General features: G+C 43.4%; 1 protein-coding gene across 2 annotated transcripts in view; it reads right to left on the bottom strand.

Moving 5' to 3' along the window:
* The window catches only part of LOC147692480 (nesprin-2-like), a 254,742-nt gene that overhangs the window by 182,119 nt on the left and 50,946 nt on the right, over window positions 1–21,677 (bottom strand). The window lies entirely within an intron of this gene.

The raw sequence follows: 21,677 nt of genomic DNA, 5'->3' as shown, positions 1-21,677 counted from the left end.
TCTAAACGTACTTTCAGATTTTTTTCATTAGATGAAGGACAGTGCTTTAACTATCTTACTTGCTGATGCGCAGAGCAGTAGATGATTGTCAGGAAGCTGGTGGGCATGCCATCCCGGTCTTGTCCAGAGCTCCGTCATCTTCCCTCCCGGTTGAAGCCCCTGATCTCGATGGACCTCTAGAGAGGTTCTCAGCCTGGATTAGCCAGGGGGTCAACTCTCTTCCTCAGCCCAACTCGAGATGCCAACCGCGCGGCTCACCCTCTAAACCTTGGTTTACCGACTCCTGAAAAGCACTCAAGTTGGGCTGTAAAAAACTTGAGAGATGCTGGCGTCATGGGTACTGCCCCGTGCCAAGGCGGAGCATCGCGCCGCCCAGAGGGAGTACTATGCAGCCATTAAAGAAGCTAAAGGCAACTTCTTTGCAGAAAGAATATCTAAAGCTAACAACAACAGCAAAGAAATATTTTCCATCGTCCGTAGCTTTCTGTCACGTGCTGCAAAACAAATCACCCCCCTATCTCCTCTCAATCTTGCGAAGATCTATCTACCTTCTTCATTGCTACGATCCAAAGGATCCAAGATAGTCTAGGGACTACCCCCCCTGCTCAGTGCTCTCCGCTTGTGCCCCCTCTCCCGAGCTATAGTGCACCTGGCCAGCTCTTCTCGCACTTTATACCAGCGGAGGGGAGAGATGTTTTAGCCATCCTGAAATCATTGAAATCAGGCTCCCCTGCGGACCCTTGCCCGGCGAGAGTTCTGGGCGGGGTTGCCGAGATAGTCTCTCCTGAGGTAGTAGCGCTTGTTAATGGCTCACTTCAATCAGGCAGAGTGGCCCTGCAATGGAAGCATGCTAAACTCCTCCCTCTCCACAAGAAGCTCTCTGCTGATCCCACACTCCTTTCCAACTATCGCCCCATTTCCCTTTTACCGGCCTTGGCCAAGGTGTGCGAAAAGGTGGCCTTTAGGCAGTTGGAGGGATTCGTGGAATCCTCTGGTGCTCTCCACCCGGCTCAATCTGGGTTTAGGACATCTTTCAGCACTGAGACAGCGCTGGTGGAGATTACGGAGGCAATTAGGGAGTGCCTGGAGGTGGGCGGCAGGGCGGCTCTGATTTTGATAGACCTCTCTGCCGCCTTCGACACGGTATCCCATCACCAATTCCTCTCCAGTCTGTCTGCCATCGGCATCACGGGCATGGCCTGGGACTGGGTTAAATCCTTTTTGGACAACCGCACCCAACAGGTGTGGATGCCACCTCTATCATCACCTATCAGCAAACTGTCCACGGGGGTCCCCCAGGGGTCCAAGCTGAGCCCACTACAATATTTACTTGACACCCTTGATTTATTTGGCAGAGCAGCTGGGTGCCAAAATCATGGCTTACGCTGATGACACACAGCTCCTCTTTACTTGGAAGGGCTCTGATCTCCAAACTGACACTGCTCATCAGTGCCTGTCTTCAGTATTTTCTTGGCTGGCGCAGGCCAGTCTTAAGTGCAATGAAGAAAAATCTGAGGTGCTCCTCTATGGCCAGTTTCCTCCCACTTTTAGAGAATCTCTGTGGCCACCTGATTATCCATGCCCTAAGGTGGATAGTGGCGCTGCCAAGAACCTAGGAATATGGTTCGGGGAAGACTTGGGCTTTCATGAGCAGATCAAGAGACTTTTGGGGGTCTGCTTTGGCATGCCTAAAAGCTTAAGGAGGTTTTTTCCCCTGCTCCCCCGCTCCGCTAGGGAGATGGTTGCTAGGGCGCTCATTCTATCGCGTCTCGACTATGCTAACGCCTTTTACATCGGCATTCCGGGGTATCTCCTAGGAAAACTGCAGGTTATTCAAAATGCAGTTGCCAGGCTCCTGTTTAATATCCCGAAGAGAATGAGCGTACGTCAGCAGCTAAGCGACTTGCATTGGCTTCACGTCGCCCAGCGAGTGCGCTTCAAGGTTCTGACCATGACGTATAAGGCACTTCACGGTCCAGGCCCTGCCTACATTAGTTCGAGGTTCGCCTTCTATCTTCCCAGGCGATCTCTTCGCTCCGCCCTCCAATGCCGGCTGGTGGTCCCCAGATTCCAGTGCTCGCGGATTGGCTGGCAGTCCTTTGTGGTAAAGGCAACCACACTGTGGAATGCTCTGACAGCTGACCTCCGGCATACCAAGGCGCTTCCTATTTTTAAAAAACTCCTTAAACCTTACCTGTTCAAACAGTCGATTTAGTTCTTTTGCTCACCTCTGTCATTGTTCTCCTACGCGCCAGGACACTCTTGAGTAGCAGTGCGCGATATAAATACCCTTATAACATATAACAAATCCTGTGGTCCTCCTCATCAATATGTAGTGCGTGACTTCACACAGCCAAGCCTAAACAAGCATTGGCCAAGCCGGTAGGTCTCTGCAATGTCTTTCCAACAGAGCATCTGTGTATCGCAGGAGCAGCACATGGCATGGTCCTCTTGATAAGCTGAAATGCAATGCTTCTTGGCCTTAGCCGAGTCCTGAGTAATGGAATGGAAAGTAGGACTCAACTTGCAGTGTGAAGAGGACACGCACGACTTCAGGCAGCTTGCAAGTGACTGCCTCATTTTCCCATGTAAACGAAACAGATATTTACATATGTCAGCACAACAAAAGTGAAATCAAAAACAGAACAATCGTTCCAAAATATGGAGCGAATATATAGTCTGATTACCAGACATTAACATCCACAGAATATTTGTCATAAGTCTATTAAATGAAATTCACATACATGAGCCTCCTTTATACTATTTTTCAGAAAGTTTTCTTTACTTCGTACAAAGTCACAGTTCCTGGGAAAGTCTTTAAAAGTTGCTGTTGTGTCCATGTATCTTTCTGAAAATAACATGAATCTGCACAATTCAAGAATGGCTACCAAGATTCACATATGTCACTATCCATGGCTTAGATGTCAGATCCGAAATATGCAATTGTGAGTTTCTGCTGTGGGTTCCTTTTAGGTAACCCGCTGCCTAGATTTTGATCTGAAGTAAAGTGCGACTTACATTGGGTGGTGGGGGACAGTACACAATGCTGGCAGTGAGACATGTGGTTTGCTCCATGTGGGGCAGAGTAGACTCTTTGGTTGCAGCTCTGCTGCTGATGCATGGAAGTGAGAATGGGAATTCTTGAATGTAGGAAGAGAAACCCCAGTATTATAGTTAGGGACTGGTATCTGGTATTGAGAGACCAAATCTAATTTTGAAGAGATAAGAACAAGATTTTTAGCCTGTTTGCAAACGGAGCTTGGAGTGAATGAAAACACTAACACTCATCTTTACAAATGGAGCACGGAGTAAGTGAAAACACGTACCCTCACGTGAAGTGCTCATAAACAAATAAAAAAGTAGTTCCTAAAACAATGGCTAAAATGGGAGCAGTGGATGGATAGTAGTAATCAGGGGATTGATAAACAAAGTAAGAGGCATGACACATGCAAGCCATGGAAAATTGGGGAGAATGAATATGAGAGCGACGATGTAGGCAGCAAATGAGAAGCCTATGGTAGGGCTGAAGCCCACAAAGTATATACAACATTTCTCTTCGAACATGTACTGTCTCAAACCAAGACCTAAAAAGTATGTAATGAGGCTTTATTTCTAGGCATGACTGCATCAAGCGCAGCTCTCGAATGAATGCAACAAATTCCTCACTGAAGAACACTGCTACACATAAAATAAGAGCATTCCATACCAGAACCACTACAGCAAGTGATACGGAAAGGATAACTCAAGAACTTTCACAACATGAAAAATAAATAGCATCAATATAGAACTATTTCATATAACACCCTGGGTCATTCCCCGAAATTGGTCCGTAGGCCACAAATGTTCTTATGCAGTTGTTATTTTCAATATAGAGAACCTCAAAAAATAAAAAAAGGGCAAAAATGCCTCTCAGGGTATCACAATGTATTTCATGGACGTGTGGTGATGCACGAGTGCATATACATTATCCTGTTGGAAAAAAACATTGGCAAAGCCAAATGGGAAGATCGATTATCTTTGGCAATACTTCTCGGGTTAGAATGCCAAGGGTAGGAGCAGAAAAATGTGAAGGAAGTGGCTGCTGAACAGGCGTCTTAGCTATCCATGTTACAGCCAGTACAGTTGCGTCAGGACTAGAGGTGAAAGGAGCTCAATGGATAAGCCACTTAGTACAGCTGCTGCTAAACTTTCCATTCTCACAGTGAATGTCAATTGTACTACTCAGCCCCTGCCAAAATTTCACAGAGGGTCGAATTTGGGCCTCGGGTGCAGGGTTTAGTATTTCCCTGTTGCTCCAAATCAGTGATAGTTAGAGTAGCTGACCTGCATAGCAGTTAGCTAATTATAAAGCAGCTTACTGTTGCATCAAGCGTCCCATGCCATTGTGTAGAAATAGTCTCCCTGTGGCCTGTCTAGTGATGGCCCCTATGCTTTGCGGGGACTCTCTTCCAACACACTCATCAGATTGCCTTATGGTCTCCATTACCTAAGGTGGCCAGTCTTGAATACCCCAGAGATCTGCTGTGCTGCCGTTTCTTGTATGAATGTATCTGCCTCTTTCCAGTGGCGGCTCACACTGGTAAATGCTGTGGGGCGGTGAGGCGGGCGGGGGCAGGGTGGGGCGGGGGTAGTGAAATCCGACATACAACAGGAATGTGAAAACTAAATAAATAAATACAACTCAAGGTAAGTGGTTTTATTTAATTATTTAGTTAGTTTTCACATTCCCTTCGTATGTCGGACTCCACTACCCCCAACCCTCCGTGATTCACCGCCTCACAGCATTTACCTGTTCGAGCCGCCACTGCCTCTTTCAGCAGGTCATTAATCTTATGCCCTCATTATGAGAGGCCTCTTAATTCTGATGATGCTGGTGATTATGAAATCCATGAGAACAACAAGAATATCTTTATATTCACCCAGAGACTTTGGCTGCTGAAAACGACCAAAATATCTGAGTAAAAGTGTGGGGTTAATGCACAATTAACATGGGAATCAGACTAGGATATACCAATTCCACAGTAATTCCTTTTTTCTTAGTGAACCCCAAAATCCTACTTGTAATGAGCTTAATTTTCCTCACTCTAGAGTTCCCGGTACCCCCAATATCAGTAACTATGTGGTGGGAATATCCAGCCCATTTAACAGGCTGCTCATAATGAGGGCCTTATAGATGTACTGACGGATTGCTAAATCAGTGTCTTCCTTCACAGTGTCTCTCATGTCCATGCTTGGACTGCCGACAGATATTACCAGGGTGAATCTGCACAGTGAGCAGAGCATGTACATTTACGAATGTGGAAGTAAAAAACTAAAAGAAGCTGAGAATGAAAGATGGGGAATATGAACATGGTGAAGGGAAAGAACAAGAGACACAAAACAGAAGTGCAAATGATATGAAAAAATGTAAAGGTAATAGGTGAAAGAAATTAGAAGAGTGAGTAAAGAAGGGATGGGAATTGTGGAGAGGAGTAAGGGAAAGAAAAAGAAGACAAAAAAGGGGAAGCAGAAAAAAGAAAGACTACGCGAAAGAAAGAGGAAGATGAAAAGTAAAAAGTGAAGGAAAGAGGTATGAAGCCATTAAAAAAAGAACAATGGTGGAAAACAGAGAGTGAGACATTGGGATCTATTGTCTTTGCCAATGGTTTATAGCCGTGCTGTGCAGCATCCCAAAGGGCACGGGTGGTACAAAGCAACACAGAGGATAAAGTTGGCTTGAAGCAACATGGAGGACTGGGGCAGGTGGAGTCAGAAGCAACACGTAGGGGGGAAGTGGGAGAAGAAGCACACGGAAAAACATGCGGATGAGAAAGCCACATAGGGGGAGAAGTACATGAGAGTGAGCACAACATGGGGGGAAAGGGGGGAAGAACAGAACACAGGTGACATGGAGCAACACAGCATGTGACCAGCAGAGAGAAGTACACAAGGGAGGCAGTTGGAACATACATGCTCTATCATGGAATGCTTAAGACAATAGAAAAAAGTAGTGTTTGAAAACAAAGAGGAGAAATACAACAGGGAAGGGTCAAACATATGAATAGGAATGAAAGTCCACAATGGCTAATGAATGAAAAGCAAGAGAATGATAGTGACAGTAAAACCAACCAATGGTGAGCAAACTGTGGGCTTTATCCCACAGTAAGCCGACAATAGGGCTTTTCAGGAATAGGCATCTTGCAGGGTCTAGTATGAGAGACCTAAAAATGTGAAAGGATGGATTAAGACAACATAGCAGAGGGGTGGATGGAAAACTCCAATACACGTTAAATTAGTTTTTTCATCTTATCTCATAATCTACAGTCATAACAGTCTATCAGAATGAGTGCATTTCATATATTGTGACGCATGAGGGAGAAGGGAGCATATGTGAGGGAAAGGAGATGAAAACTGGGAAACAGAGGAATGAAAATTGCAAAGGTAGGGGAAGACCGAAAGATGATTAGGCCCAGGCTGGTGCTACCGGGTACTAGGCGTTTTCCTGGTGAGTTTACAGGGCGGGCCAGTTTTATTGCTAGTGGGGACGGTTTTGTTGCTGCAGCCTGGCTCAATGCGTTTCCTGCCTGCAGTGTTTATAAGCAAGCAATGCAAAATAAATGGTTTTAACCTCATAGATGCTATTAAACATTCCTCCCCAGTGCTGCGCTGTCCATTGGAACTAGTGCTGAATGGACGTCCAATGGTCGTGTGCAGCACTGGGGAGGTAGTGCTGCCGTCGGCCAATGCACCGAGGCAGCACTTAAGGGGTTAAAGCGTGCTTCAAAACCATTTGTTTATGCATTTTGCATTTGTGTTGTTCCTTTATCCTGCAGGGTTGCCACAAGCAGCGATAACTTTCAGGGCTTTAGGGGGAGGGGTATGAGGTGCTTGATTGTTGCTTGGCTCTGGGAGCCCAGTAAATATATGGTAAAGACTCTTCAAAATTCAAAACAGTGGTTAATGTCCCTGAATACGATGCCTTTACACACCATAATATATGCAGGCCCAACCACGGAAATTCCAGTAAATGCAATGTCAATGCACGTCATAAAATGTGCTACCATAACAATGTCAATTCCAGTAGAAACAATGTCAATGTATGCAATAAAAAATGCATGCATAACAGTGTCGATACCAGTAGAAACAATGTCAATGCATGCCATAATCGATGCACACATAACAATTGGGGGGAGAATGGAGTCTAACAGCTAGGTCGGTCAACCTTGGATTTGGGGAACCAGGTTCGAGTCTCGGCAGGGACGCTTAACATTCTGTGATTCTGGGAAAATCACTTAATCTCCCTGTGCCTAACGAAAAAATGAATGTGTCCGTCTGTAACATAACTGGTTCTCATGTAAAGAACTCTGATACCTTTGGGTCTTGTTCGCACCATATAAAACTCTACAAAAAAAAAAATTCATTGGGCCATATATATCAAAATGTTCTTTTGCGATTCTCAAATAGCGATTTTTTGCGAATCACTATTTGAGAATCGCAAAAAGCTATGTATTTAGGATTTGCAAATAATATTGCAAATCCTACATATTCCTTAATTGCAAATCACAAATTGCCATTCGCAATTAAGGAATACCTCCCCATTCATTCCTTTGGGCCTAAAGGTCCATAGGAATGAATAGAAAGACATTCTCAATTTGTGAATCTCAATTAGAGAATCACAAATTGAGAATGCAATTTCAAGGGTGCCAGGGTGTCAAAAGGACACCCTGTTGCACCCCTGAAATGTGCATGTGCACATGTGGCACACATACATGCCCTAAGGGCAGGTATGTGCGCCACATGCCACTTTAAAAAATGCGAAAAAGTGCATTTTTCAAAGAAATCGCAAATTACCACCAACTTGAAGTTGGTGGTAATTTGCGATTCCTTAAGGCCAAATTGCACTTTTTCTGTGCTTCTTACATTGCATTTAAGGAATCGTAATTTGCGATTCCTTAAATGCAATTGCAAAATAGGGAATCACAAATTTTGCAATTCATTAATTTGTGAGGCTTTTTTTCATTCCTACTTACCACTAAGCCCAATTGTGATCGCAAACTTCAAAATTCGGCGAATTTCGGCATTTGCGATCACAATTTGGAATGATACATATGGCCCATAATCATTAAAGACAATATCGATGTACGGTATGACAACTGTACGCACAATACTGAGGATGTTGGTAAAAATTATATCAATGACCACCATGTTAATTGTACACAATTTTGGAAAACTCATATAATTTCAATTGGATTCACCCAAGGTGACCTCCCCATCAACCCTGAGTCAGAGATATGTGGTCAGACAGGCCCTGCGACTCAAACCCGAGACTATCGATTGACAGGTCACAGATGGGATTACAAGTAGCCCAAACACAAACACGCGCCCAGGGAAAACCCTGATGTATCCCACACATAGGCAGCTGTACCACAAATAGGTCTGAGGAAATTGGCCCCAATAGAACATGTTTGGCTAAAGGCACACGTACCCAGAATACCGGCAAGATAGAGGCCACGTGCAATTAGGAACACTAAGCCAAAGAGGACAAAGCATACACACCACATGTAGTGATCCCACGCTCCCCACGCTGGACATCTGGACACAAACACACTGGCCCACACTGGCTCTCCCCGAGGTCGAGAGCCACCTGTGCCCCTCAATCAGAAGGTTGTACTTGTTGTTTATGACTAGGCCAAGAATGCCGGATCCATTTATTTAACCTCATGAGCAGTATAAATGGTCAAAGAAAAACTTTTGTACAACGAGAGACTTTCTTCAGGAGCTACTCTGCCGATACTCTCCTGGCAGCTGCATTTAATTAAACCAACGTGTTCCTGTTTTGTCAAACACCGCTTATCTTTTGATTTTGTGAGGTAAATTCATATCCGAGTAACACAGTGTACTTCTTTATAATATATTTGTAAGCATTTCAGTTCAGTACATTAGATTATACTTTTGCATTGAATGGCACTTGATAGAAATTACAGTTGCTCCCCGGCACCACTCTGACAACTATGCAAATAATGAACCAAGAGAAAAATTGGAAGGTCCTCTCATTTGGTGATGAAAGAAATGTAGGCACTGTGAAAAAAGAGGGTGCTCTAAAAAAAGAAATTGCCTAAGGTCATAAAATGTGCTCAAGTGAAAGCCGGGATTGATGCAAGGTTTTAGTGTAATTCAATCACAAAATTGTTATCTCATTCTCTCTCCTGTTTTAGATCAAACCTTAATGCTTTGTGTTTAATTCATTGCGGTATTAAATCAGCGTACTATGTTAAATACATCCAGTCTATGCATGTTTCATAAGGATGGGTGAAAGCAGTGTTTCTGGAGGGTTATGTTCTAATGTGAGAGCTAAAATGACAACCACAGCACCCACCCTTTGTCAGTGCATTGAGATCATTTGCTTTACGTAGCAAAACGTCTTTATTCATTGCCATCCATTCTTGAATGAATTTATCCACCAACTCATCACCATCCAACTATTCATTCCTGGATTTATGCAGACCTGTATCCAAACTCCACCCATCCTCTGAAGATTGGACAAGGTTGGATAGTGAAAACTGCTGTAAAATGCACCATGTTATATATAAGGTGGTCCCAGTTAAAGCAGTATTCAAAAATGCACAATAACAATTCTCATGCGGTCAGCATATTTTGAAAAAAGACTTTTTAGGACAAAATATTCTCGAGTGATGTTATTTAATATACATCCTCAAATGCAGATCTGTTGTCAGAACAATCAACAAAAACAATAATAGACATTAAATCTTATTGCCCAAGGGAGGGGCGTGGGAAAGGAGGACAGGTGAGTGGAAGAGACTGTGATCAGGATAGTGAGAAAGTCAAATAAGTTGTGACGTAAGTAAACCGTGGTCTTATATACATTTGAAAATCAGTACCACATTGACATATATACATTATCATATAAACTAAATATATACATTCGATATTCCTATCCCAGAGTAGCACAGTCACTCAATGTTCTGTTGTCAATGGGTAGGGACAAAAGAGGTGTGTCGAAGTTTCGACCCCAAAAGGTGTAGGCTGAATCCTGCCCTACTGCGGGGTCTTCTTCAGGACATGTGGGGGGTGGGGGTACCGGAGTGGTGAAGGAGGGCACCTAAGGATTTAAAACAAACCGTTCAGTGGTGGAAAATCTAAGGATATTCCTAGTATGTGCAAATACCAGTCACACCATATTACCTAAACAAACCACATCTTTTTCATGTGGCACCGTCTGTAGCACATGTTGGGCTGGAAGGCTCCTATGAAGAGGGAGAGCGCATAAACCTAAAGAAAATAGGCTTAGATTAGAAACGTGGGCAATTATAGACAGACGTCCCACATAGTAGTGGATATACTTTCACCGAACGTGCATGAATAATAACGCATCTGATATCTACCCAGCCGGGTTAAAAACAAAGAAGTTTAATGTCATACAGCGGAGGGTGTACCAACCGGGATCCTACCAGGATAAAACCAAAGCAAATGGACACATTCATACACAGTAGTGTTGTGAAATCGATGCCCTTGTGAAATCTACTAGATAATACCTCGTGGTATCATCACACAAAATACGGCAATGTCCATCGCCACAATAATCACATTTTATGTGTAGTTACCTGAAGTTCATGTACTCGGGCCGAGCTTCATAAAGTGAACTTCGTGGGTAATTAATCTCAGGAATTAATCCGGGAGTATCGTTAGGCCTGTATAAGAAAGGAGTGGGGATTACGATAAAGATAGTACTGGGCCCCATAGACTAAGGCTAAAAAAGAATTACTCCACAAAAAACGCATCTACCCATCTTACCTCAACCGCTCGTGGTGTTGGTAAAAGATGCCGACTTTTTTGCTTTCATCTGGGCACGAGTTCCAGAGGACAGATCACTGGATATTCGGCATGTTTCCTCGCCGGGTTTCACAAATCGAGTGAAAGCCCTGTCACCGCATCGCATTTACCTACAGCTGACGTGCGCGTGTTTGTGCAGCAGCTAAATGTCTGCTAGTCATTCAGCCAATGCCTAAACCCACGGAGGTTTGGAAGAAAGACTACTAGTTTGTAGTTTTTTAGACCGGCTCAAATTAAGCCTGCAGTCACAAAAGAAAGATTAAAACTCGGGTCATAGTGAGTGAATATACGGGGGACTTAAGGTTTTCTATTCGGTTCAACCCGTATTATTTATACATATTTAGAGAAAGCTAGATGAGGCAGTGATTATTGGATTAGCCGTGTGTGGCACACACAGTCTCAGGAATGTTATCCTCCGGGTTGGTAACTCCGGTCGTCAGTAGACAATATATCATAGTGGAAGGTCCTGCTGTGCATCAAATTAATGAATTATATTTGAAAAGTGTCACGATTGCTGCAGAGGTTATAACAGCTCAATGCAATTCACAGTGGACAGACTGAAAACATTCAATAAACAATAACAATTCGGTATGTAGAGTACCACAGCATAGCTACGTTTCGTTTCACCAAGTCGATTAATGCATATTTCTGACTGAAAATCTCGTTTATAAACATACAAATGAAAGGACCTTGCCTGAAACCTTAGTAACAGCTCAATACAGTTCTAGGGGGGCAAAATAATGTCATTCGATATGCACTCGGTATACCGAGGACCACAGCATAGTTATATTGAGTTGCCGCAATTGGATAGGTTCATGTTACAGAAAAGAGCCCCTTGTTTGTAAACATACAGACGAAACAGGATTTCCTGAAAACTCAATAGACATTATCATTCTGTTTCTCTATGCGAAATCTGAAAAATCCAGAGAACATATATATGCATTTCATGAGGATAATCAATGCAAACAAGCTAACTGAGCAAAGCTAGTGTCTTGTTCATTTAGTCCATTTTGTATAGTGTCCAGACGGTTCATCCATTTGCTTTCTCTAAGGTCAAGTATAGCACTGATGTTACCGCCCCTAGGTCCTAGGGATACTTTTTCAAGGACCACCCATTGCATCTGCTCTACAGTGTGACCTGCCCTTCTGTAATGGTCTACTAATGGTGCTCCAATGACCTCACATCTAATCCTACTCTGATGCTGGAGGATGCGTGCCTTGACTTTCTGCTGTGTTTGTCCTATGTAGGCTAAGCCACACGGGCATAAGATACAATAGATAACATTGTTTGTGTTACAGTTCGTGAGAGTCTTAAGGTCAATGTTGTGGTGTTGGTAACTAAACTGTTTTGTTTGTAAACACATGGGACAAGCTTTACAGTGTCCACATCTGTAGTTGCCGATCATCATAGGTAAGTTCCACATGGTTTGTAAGGATGGAGGCTCAGGAGTTTCCAGGAAGGAACACACCACGTGATCCTTTATACTTCTAGATTTTTTAAAAGAGTGCATAGGTAACTGAGATTGTCCAATTTCTTCAGATACTAATGGCCAGTACTTGTTGACAATTCTTTTTATGTTGTTACTTTGTGTACAGAATGTTGTGACACAAATCATCCTCTCTTTGTTGTCCTCTTGTTTGGGCTGCGGGGTAAGAAGTTCTTCACGTGGGCTATACCATGCCCGTTTCTGAGCTCTTTTCACAAGTCTGCGCGGATATCCCCTCTCCATTAGCCTGGCACTTAGATCCTCAGATTCTGAGAAATAATCATCTTTGTTGGAGCAGTTTCGCCGTATTCGAAGGAATTGTCCCACTGGTAGGTTGTCTCTCAACCCCCTCGGGTGATGGCTGTTGTAGAGTAGCAATGAATTCCGCTCAGCAGGTTTACGATATAAGGTTGTTGCCAACTTATTATCCTCATGAAAGATCGTAATGTCCAGGAAATCCACTCTCTCTTGGTTCGACTGCATGGTAAACTGGATGTCTCTACTTTGCTGGTTCAACCATCGATGGAATTGGTTCAAAACTTCTTCCGTACCCGTCCACAGCATAAAAACATCATCGATGTAGCGTCGCCACATCGTGACATGATCTTTGTACGGATTATTGAGGCTTAGCACATACTTCCGTTCATAATCAGCCATATATATAATGGCCAGGTCCGGCGCAAAGGCTGCCCCCATTGCGACTCCTTTAGTTTGAATAAAGAAATCCCCTTGGAACATAAAGAAATTCTTATTCATAGCGATAGTCAAGAGTGTGATGATAAATTCTGTAGGCACTGCCATAGGTGCTGGACGACCATCAAGTGCCACACGCATAACCTCCAAAGCCTCTATTTGCGGGATACTCGTGTAAAGGGACACTATGTCACATGTCACCAACAGCTGTTCGTCAATATTGAATTCTATACCATCAACTAGATTTATAGTCTGCATTGTATCCCTTAAGTAAGTGTCCGTTCCTTCTGCTAATGGCTTAAAAAAAACATCGATATATTTGCAGAGCGGCTCAAGGATTGATCCACAACCCGAGACAATGGGACGTCCCGGGGGTTCTAGCATGCTCTTGTGGATTTTTGGTAAAGTGTATATTGTTGAAAGCCTTGGATTGCTTTGATTGAGATACTTGAATTCTAAGTCACTCAAAAAACCTTGTTCTCTACCTGCTGTAGTCACCTCCAGGATCTCCAAAGCCAGATCTTTCGTTTAGGCATTGGCTGAATGACTAGCAGACATTTAGCTGCTGCACAAACACGCGCACGTCAGCTGTAGGTAAATGTGATGCGGTGACAGGGCTTTCACTCGATTTGTGAAACCCGGCGAGGAAACATGCCGAATATCCAGTGATCTGTCCTCTGGAACCCGTGCCCAGATGAAAGCAAAAAAGTCGGCATCTTTTACCAACACCACGAGCGGTTGAGGTAAGATGGGTAGATGCGTTTTTTGTGGAGTAATTCTTTTTTAGCCTTAGTTTATGGGGCCCAGTACTATCTTTATCGTAATCCCCACTCCTTTCTTATACAGGCCTAACGATACTCCCGGATTAATTCCTGAGATTAATTACCCACGAAGTTCACTTTATGAAGCTCGGCCCGAGTACATGAACTTCAGGTAACTACACATAAAATGTGATTATTGTGGCGATGGACATTGCCGTATTTTGTGTGATGATACCATAAGAATTTCTTTATGTTCCAAGGGGATTTCTTTATTCAAACTAAAGGAGTCGCAATGGGGGCAGCCTTTGCGCCGGACCTGGCCATTATATATATGGCTGATTATGAACGGAAGTATGTGCTAAGCCTCAATAATCCGTACAAAGATCATGTCACGATGTGGCGACGCTACATCGATGATGTTTTTATGCTGTGGACGGGTACGGAAGAAGTTTTGAACCAATTCCATCGATGGTTGAACCAGCAAAGTAGAGACATCCAGTTTACCATGCAGTCGAACCAAGAGAGAGTGGATTTCCTGGACATTACGATCTTTCATGAGGATAATAAGTTGGCAACAACCTTATATCGTAAACCTGCTGAGCGGAATTCATTGCTACTCTACAACAGCCATCACCCGAGGGGGTTGAGAGACAACCTACCAGTGGGACAATTCCTTCGAATACGGCGAAACTGCTCCAAGAAAGATGATTATTTCTCAGAATCTGAGGATCTAAGTGCCAGGCTAATGGAGAGGGGATATCCGCGCAGACTTGTGAAAAGAGCTCAGAAACGGGCATGGTATAGCCCACGTGAAGAACTTCTTACCCCGCAGCCCAAACAAGAGGACAACAAAGAGAGGATGATTTGAGTCACAACATTCTGTACACAAAGTAACAACATAAAAAGAATTGTCAACAAGTACTGGCCATTAGTATCTGAAGAAATTGGACAATCTCAGTTACCTATGCACTCTTTTAAAAAATCTAGAAGTATAAAGGATCACGTGGTGTGTTCCTTCCTGGAAACTCCTGAGCCTCCATCCTTACAAACCATGTGGAACTTACCTATGATGATCGGCAACTACAGATGTGGACACTGTAAAGCTTGTCCCATGTGTTTACAAACAAAACAGTTTAGTTACCAACACCACAACATTGACCTTAAGACTCTCACGAACTGTAACACAAACAATGTTATCTATTGTATCTTATGCCCGTGTGGCTTAGCCTACATAGGACAAACACAGCAGAAAGTCAAGGCACGCATCCTCCAGCATCAGAGTAGGATTAGATGTGAGGTCATTGGAGCACCATTAGTAGACCATTACAGAAGGGCAGGTCACACTGTAGAGCAGATGCAATGGGTGGTCCTTGAAAAAGTATCCCTAGGACCTAGGGGCGGTAACATCAGTGCTATACTTGACCTTAGAGAAAGCAAATGGATGAACCGTCTGGACACTATACAAAATGGACTAAATGAACAAGACACTAGCTTTGCTCAGTTAGCTTGTTTGCATTGATTATCCTCATGAAATGCATATATATGTTCTCTGGATTTTTCAGATTTCGCATAGAGAAACAGAATGATAATGTCTATTGAGTTTTCAGGAAATCCTGTTTCGTCTGTATGTTTACAAACAAGGGGCTCTTTTCTGTAACATGAACCTATCCAATTGCGGCAACTCAATATAACTATGCTGTGGTCCTCGGTATACCGAGTGCATATCGAATGACATTATTTTGCCCCCCTAGAACTGTATTGAGCTGTTACTAAGGTTTCAGGCAAGGTCCTTTCATTTGTATGTTTATAAACGAGATTTTCAGTCAGAAATATGCATTAATCGACTTGGTGAAACGAAACGTAGCTATGCTGTGGTACTCTACATACCGAATTGTTATTGTTTATTGAATGTTTTCAGTCTGTCCACTGTGAATTGCATTGAGCTGTTATAACCTCTGCAGCAATCGTGACACTTTTCAAATATAATTCATTAATTTGATGCACAGCAGGACCTTCCACTATGATATATTGTCTACTGACGACCGGAGTTACCAACCCGGAGGATAACATTCCTGAGACTGTGTGTGCCACACACGGCTAATCCAATAATCACTGCCTCATCTAGCTTTCTCTAAATATGTATAAATAATACGGGTTGAACCGAATAGAAAACCTTAAGTCCCCCGTATATTCACTCACAATGACTCGAGTTTTAATCTTTCTTTTGTGACTGCGGGCTTAATTTGAGCCGGTCTAAAAAACTACAAACTAGTAGTCTTTCTTCCAAACCTCCGTGGGTTTAGGCATTGGCTGAATGACTAGCAGACATTTAGCTGCTGCACAAACACGCGCACGTCAGCTGTAGATAAATGCGATGCGGTGACAGGGCTTTCACTCGATTTGTGAAACCCGGCGAGGAAACATGCCGAATATCCAGTGATCTGTCCTCTGGAACCCGTGCCCGGATGAAAGCAAAAAAGTCGGCATCTTTTACCAACACCACGAGCGGTTGAGGTAAGATGGGTAGATGCGTTTTTTGTGGAGTAATTCTTTTTTAGCCTTAGTCTATGGGGCCCAGTACTATCTTTATCGTAATCCCCACTCCTTTCTTATACAGGCCTAACGATACTCCTGGATTAATTCCTGAGATTAATTACCCACGAAGTTCACTTTATGAAGCTCGGCCCGAGTACATGAACTTCAGGTAACTACACATAAAATGTGATTATTGTGGCGATGGACATTGCCGTATTTTGTGTGATGATACCACGAGGTATTATCTAGTAGATTTCACAAGGGCATCGATTTCACAACACTACTGTGTATGAATGTGTCCATTTGCTTTGGTTTTATCCTGGTAGGATTCCGGTTGGTACACCCTCCGCTGTATGACATTAAACTTCTTTGTTTTTAACCCGGCTGGGTAGATATCAGATGCGTTATTATTCATGCACGTTCGGTGAAAGTATATCCACTACTATGTGGGACGTCTGTCTATAATTGCCCACGTTTCTAATCTAAGCCTATTTTCTTTAGGTTTTTGCGCTCTCCCTCTTCATAGGAGCCTTCCAGCCCAACATGTGCTACAGACGGTGCCACATGAAAAAGATGTGGTTTGTTTAGGTAATATGGTGTGACTGGTATTTGCACATACTAGGAATATCCTTAGATTTTCCACCACTGAACGGATTGTTTTAAATCCTTAGGTGCCCTCCTTCACCACCCCGGTACCCCCACCCCCCACATGTCCTGAAGAAGACCCCGCAGTAGGGCAGGATTCAGCCTACACCTTTTGGGGTCGAAACGTCGACACACCTCTTTTGTCCCTACCCATTGACAACAGAACATTGAGTGACTGTGCTACTCTGGGATAGGAATATCGAATGTATATATTTAGTTTATATGATAATGTATATATGTCAATGTGGTACTGATTTTCAAATGTATATAAGACCACGGTTTACTTACGTCACGACTTATTTGACTTTCTCACTATCCTGATCATAGTCTCTTCCACTCACCTGTCCTCCTTTCCCACGCCCCTCCCTTCGGCAATAAGATTTAATGTCTATTATTGTTTTTGTTGATTGTTCTGACAACTGATCTGCATTTGAGGATGTATATTAAATAACATCACTCGAGAATATTTTGTCCTAAAAAGTCTTTTTTCAAAATATGCTGACCGCATGAGAATTGTTATTGTGCATTTTTGAATACTGCTTTAACTGGGACCACCTTATATATAACATTGATTACCCAGGTCCCGGTATCATTGGGTCAACCCTTACTTTGTAACACGTAAAATGCACCATATTTGCAATTTTCTCAAAGGTTTCTAGCGGGGAGAATGCCTCAAAACCAACCTTAGAATGGTCAGGCTCGATTGCTATGCTCGCTACTTACGTGTAGTATGGGGACTGGCCTGACAGAATTTGCCTGGGCTGCTTTTTGGCTCACAGCCCTGAAGATGACAACAGTAGGTTCATTAGATTAGCTACACTGAGTGGCAGAAATAGAAACATGGGAGTTTCAAAAGAAACTAAAAAATGCAGGGGTAAGAGAGACAATTGGGTAAAATTGCAAAAAAGTGGAAGAAAAATAAAATGAAATATGGAAGTGAAAAAATGGAATGTGAGAGAATAAAAAATAGGAAGAGGTGTGGATAGGGATTGAGGTGATGGTGGCCTGCTGAGGTAAGCAGACCACCATGTCTGTGATTGCTTTTAAATAAAGCAGCGTTCCTTAAAGGAAACTGGGATGCATTTAAAATGAAAAAAATGAAACTTGAAAGTTTCATTTTTTAAGACAAGGCAGTGGCCCATGGGACCACTGCTTGTTGTTGAAAAAAAATAACCATTCTCAAAGGGAGAGGTTACCTTAATTGGTGCTAAATATCAAATGATTAACTACAGCATTTCAGTCACAAAACATTTGTACATACCATTACAATACGGTATTAGGAAGGCACACCCTCAACACGCCCCTTCCTAACCCTGAATCTTAAAACCCAAATTATAATTTTGGCTTAGTACATCCCGAAAAGCATTTTTGCAGTCACAAACGAATAACGACCTTAGAAATACTCCGTACACATAGCCCTTCGTGACATAGAGCTAAGAGAGCAAAACTTCTCTGGGGGACAAACAGCCGGGTAACCATGATCTTAGAATGTCTGACCTTATATATTTTTTTTATAATGCCACCCATTTTTTACTCTCATCTGGACAACGTTTGCAGAATCTAAATGTAAAACAATCTAATATTGTAAGAAGGTCTGGAAGTACAGTCAATTCAGTGCTTTAAGGCACTCAGCAGCCGTTTTTCAAATTATACTCCCCCCAGCCACCCCCCACCCCAGTCGGTTCGTCGGAGGAGAGAAAAGAGCCAAACAAAAAAATTGACCGGACATTTGATACAAAGAATACAGGGATAAAAAAGCAATGCAGCCCCAATACATATGTATACATAAATTGAGACAAAGAGATGAAAAAGCCAACCAAAAAAAAGATCATTATTATCTGTATTCAAGCCATGTCCCACATCTGTCAACTTGCCGATATTTTAGCAGGGGTCACACATTTTTCAAGGTCCTTCACCGTACCTAAAAAACAACATGCCTAAATAGACTTCAATAAGGTCCCCCCTTCACCTTCCAAGAAATGTTCTTGTCTCCATTCACTTGAATAGGGTCATTATCTTAGAAATCTGCCTCACCATCATTTTAGAACCAATAGGTTGACAAGTATGCGGTTCTAAAACTGCCATTTTCCATAAACAGCATATTTCTTATTTAAGGAGTCATCGTGGAAAAAAAGTAAGAATCACCAAATAACATAGCGACCTTTCAACAGAGTAGTATTGGTGATCCAGGAATCATTACAAGTGGCCTGGTTAATTGCCAAATGTGCGGTCACACCTATTAAGGCAAATATCTCATTTATGAGTTTTCTGATCAAAATTGCCAGGTAAAAAGCTGCCGATTTTTAATGAGAGAACCCCCCCCCCCCCCCCCCCCCCCCGATATTTTCTGTATTTACCGGTACATGCAGATTTTGGTGCGGTAAGCACCGAAATCTGCATGTTATTTCCTGAAAACTTGTAGTTCTGTGACATCTATCTCACCCAACCAATTGTGACTTAGCAGAGTCATGCCAACCCTCCCGATTCAGGTAGGAGACTACCGATTTCAAGGCTAGACTCCTGCCTCCTGATTCCTGCATGCAAAAACCCGATTCCTCCTCAGGCTTCTGCAGACAGGGACTTGTCTTGTGTGACTCAGAGTATGCACTGCCAGTAAGTAGTGACGCAACGAAACTTGCGTGTCCCCCTGCAAAGTGTATTAAGGGGGCCTCCCCATGCTCCGGACCCAGACAGGAGCTCTCAGGCCTGAAGGGTGCCCCCTGGAACTTGGCCCCCCTGCACTGTGGGGCACTGGCGTAATGAAAACTGAGGGGGCATCCCTGCACGGAACTTAGAGGGGGCCCCCTCCGAGCTCAATCAGGAGCTCTCCGGCCAGAGGGCAGTGCCGAGGGGGCCTCCTGGAGCATGGGCCCCCCCGCACCGCGGGGGATGCGGGGGCCTGCGTTACCCCCCTGCTGTGGGGGCTGCGGGAGCTATTGTCATGCCACTGACTGCACAATATTTTTGTCACTCCCTCTCTGCCTGCCATATCGCTTTCTCCATGCTCCTGACAGGTATGGTAAAAACAAACTATATTTTCAAATATTCCCAGTGCATGACAATAGGCCCGATTCAGGCCTCAATAGAAGTCAATGGGAGAAACACATTCTCTCGATTATTTTCTAAAAATCTCCCACTTTTCCCTACTCAAATGTTGACATGTATGTAAATAACACACCAATTAGTGGGCCACTTGCAATGATAAGTGGTAAAATGGCAGGTGCTAGTTGTGCCAGTGAGAATGGGTAGTAGCAAATAACTAAAAAATAACAGGCAACAACCTTACGACGGGACCCATTCTCCATGCTGGGATTAGGGCCCTGGCAAGCTTGCCATGGCACTGCAGCCGAAAGACCTAATAATGCATCTTATGTGGTATGCTAAATTATAGGGTTTCACCTGTGTTGGACTACCCTTTAGTGCTGTCTGAAAGTGCCGGATGGGCAGCTTGGGAGAGCCAGTCTTTGGGACTTTTTTTTGTCGTGTGCAGCGTGACAGGACCAAAAGACCAGCCCACTGGCCATTTCAAGCTGACCCATTTGACAGTGCCGGACCGCCCGAAAAACGCGGCAAAAACCCTGATGCGGAAATGACATCTCTACTCAGTATCACTTTAAGATTTGCAGGTGGAATTCAGTAAATGAGGAATAATTGTGGGACTTATATATCTGAATGTTTTTTCTTCAATTTCTTTGCACATTTTCACAATTTTGGGGACTGTAACAGCTCACAGCTTTTACGTTTTCAGCTTCTTTCTATTAGCTGAATCATCTTTCAGTTCAGTATTCTCTCACAGTTCTTTACAAGAGGCACAGTTACCCAGGTAGTTAACCCCTTCGACGCTGATGACGAGCTGGGCTCGTCATGGCGTAGCCTCCTCGCACTCTGATGACGAGCCCAGCTCGTCACGTAAAGTGCGTTTTTTAAAAACCCAGCGTGCAAGCGGAATTCCGCTAGCGCGCATGCGGTTAATGTAGTTTGGTCTGATGCACCCACCTCAAAGTGTTCACCTCTGCAAAACATGACATACCACAATCTTGTCGCTGATGCAAAGTCCATTTTGGTATAATCAATAGGGCACACTGTAGATTGGAACCATGCCACCTTTATTTTGTTTGGTTTCAAAATAAATGAAACAAGCATTGGCAAAGCCAACAGGTCTCACCTTTGGGATATATTAGCTTTGAGAATGCTTTTAAGTCATGCTAAACACAGTTCAGGGATGCTATGATTCCTGGGTAAATAATAAACAAATAAGCCTTTGATGCTGTCCTAAGATGCTTGGTTTCAGTCCAGGGAGGGTCTGGCCCGGCAGTACGCTTTTAAGTCATGTTAAACACAGTTCAGGGATGCTATGATTCCTGGGTAAATAATAAAATAATAAGCCTTTGATGCTGTCCTAGGATGCTTGGTTCCAGTCCACGGGGGGCCTGGCCCGGCAGTTCGGGCTGGACTGTTCCCATTGGGCACAGGGTCAAGGCTGATTTGCATATAGCTGGGTTCAAACTGGAATAGTACAGGGAGCAAAAAACTATGGATTTTGACCATATCTCTGTACTGGGGTGAATGTATGACATATTCTGCATTCTGTCCATCAATTGTTCTTTTTGCACATTATTTTGAAGGCATGTGCAGCCTGCATGTATGCTACTACAAAATGAGCACAATGTTTTTCTTCAGTTTAGTAATAGATTTGGGATGGATTGCTAACGAAAAAGGAAAAAAA

This window comes from Lissotriton vulgaris, chromosome 9 (assembly GCF_964263255.1).
Source record: "Lissotriton vulgaris chromosome 9, aLisVul1.2, whole genome shotgun sequence".
Classification (NCBI taxonomy): Eukaryota; Metazoa; Chordata; class Amphibia; order Caudata; family Salamandridae; genus Lissotriton; species Lissotriton vulgaris.
This window is presented reverse-complemented; position numbering and strand designations above follow the sequence as displayed.